Source organism: Frankliniella occidentalis, unplaced genomic scaffold (assembly GCF_000697945.3).
Source record: "Frankliniella occidentalis isolate FOCC.00 unplaced genomic scaffold, Focc_3.1 Scaffold22, whole genome shotgun sequence".
Taxonomy (NCBI): domain Eukaryota; kingdom Metazoa; phylum Arthropoda; class Insecta; order Thysanoptera; family Thripidae; genus Frankliniella; species Frankliniella occidentalis.
This window is the reverse complement of record NW_026267152.1, coordinates 1,486,297-1,488,174: the sequence shown is the minus strand read 5'-3', so window position 1 is coordinate 1,488,174 and position 1,878 is coordinate 1,486,297. Positions and strand designations below refer to the sequence as shown.

Here is a 1,878-nt window from a genome sequence, read left to right as displayed (position 1 = left end):
CCAGGGTTAGCTGCGCACCCCTTCCCTTGGACGCCCCTGAACACCCTTTCGGATTTGGACAGACATGCTTCCGCACTCAGCCTGCGGCGCCGTGTGTGTACCACCGGGGAATATGCAGGCAGCCAGGCAGGTCCCAGAGGGGGCCAACTTGCGGGGGCTCCCCTGGCAACCCCAATTTCGCCACACACGCAAGTGTGTGCACGACGGTTTAACGTAGCGTAGCTCAGTACTAAAAAGATACGTGCGTCAGACCAGTTCTCGACTAACGGGCTCCACCACATTTCGCATACAATATATTTACGTACTTCTTTAAAAGACAAATAAAACAGATGATCCCACCTGTGTGCTGGTGCCCTGCTGGTTTAAACAGTTGAAACTCAACTGAATTCCCTGCCCTGCTTTTCAATTTAAATTAAAGTGGCTTTGAGTAGTGCCAGCCCTAAAAGCCTCGCCCCAAGCCTTTTTTTACTGTCAGTGGAGTAACAGGCGACGCCGTCGCTCAGTCAACAGCCAAACCAATTTGTGACATGACGGAAAGTATTTGGATCGATGGGTACTCTCTGTCGTCCATAGCCAGAGGGAAACGGGGAGCGTGCAGCTGCCTCCATCCTGAATTGTGGTGGAGCGTTGCGCAGCTGGGAAAGTAGACGCGGGCTAGGAAAGAGGGAGGGGAGAGAGAGAGAGAGAGAGAGAGAGAGAGAGAGAGAGAGAGAGAGAGAGAGAGAGAGAATGGTAGAGGGATGCAAATTGCCCGTAAACCTCCAATGTCAGACGCAGGATGGGTTAAGTAGCTCGTAAAAAAGAAGGTGTTTGACCGGAATTTTTTTCGCGTCTCAGAAGGCGCTGATCGGAGGCACCGTCGTGCACCCCCACACAAGAATTTGCGGCACCCCGTTTGGCAGGCCGGCGGGCAAGGCCGAGAAAAGGGGTATTGCAAAACGTGAAAAATGCACCCATGTGATTAACTTGATTTCATTTTCTTTATTATGCGAAGTTTTCTAAATCTAAATCGTTGAGTAATTCCAAATATTTCACAGCAAAGCAGTGTGGCAGCTGTTGTGTACCAGTCGAGCCTGTTCGATATGGAGGAAGACAGACGGACAGACGATAAGAGAAGATGGATGGCAGCAAGCGTCGGCGGTGGCAGCAGCGGCAGCAGCGGCGGCGGCGGCGGCGGCGGCAGGACCCCAGGTGGGACAAACACATCGGTCAGAGGCTTTTGCGTTGCCCAGCGATGGACACAGCTGGTCCCAGGGACGTTGGCTCTCAAAGCGACGGCGCAAACAAAGGTACGAATCGTGAGGAGCCGGCTACTTGTCATCACGCCGCACAGAAAGTTGTAGCGCGTCGACCCGGAAAATCGTTCCCTTGAAACAAGAACTTTGCTTGAAGTTGGCCTTGAATCCAGGCAATTCCCCTTGTATGAATATAAATTTAAGAATGTGTTCATGTCCGAAAAGAAATATTTTAAACCCAAGAGATTTTTGTCGTTAATCAAAGTGAATTCCCGTGAACAAGAGAAACATTACATCAGGTCTTTTCAAAGAAACGATTTTTTTCAGGGCGTGAGCGGCTCTCCGTTACGGACGACCTCCCCCGCGCCGCGCGCTCCTTTTACTTCGCGGAGCGTTCCACGGAGATCAGGAGCTGCGCGTCGCCGCCCGAGCCTTGTGTTTCATAGCGCGACGACGACTCCTCACGCCGGCCGGCCCATACAATATCAAGGCTCGCGCGGAATTCATTCATTCCGGAGCGCAATTTGTTCCTTGGTTGGTCGGGGGCCGAGCGTAGAGGACAGCAGAGCGTAGTAGGGGGAGAGTGCGGGGAGAGAAGCTCGAGTGAGCGCTCGAAAGATGAGGCAGTAAGGGGGGAGGAGAA

General features: G+C 52.8%; 1 protein-coding gene across 3 annotated transcripts in view; it reads right to left on the bottom strand.

Annotated features, from left to right (window-relative positions):
* LOC113218286 (somatostatin receptor type 2-like) overlaps positions 1 to 1,878 on the bottom strand; it is a 145,487-nt gene that overhangs the window by 24,348 nt on the left and 119,261 nt on the right. The window lies entirely within an intron of this gene.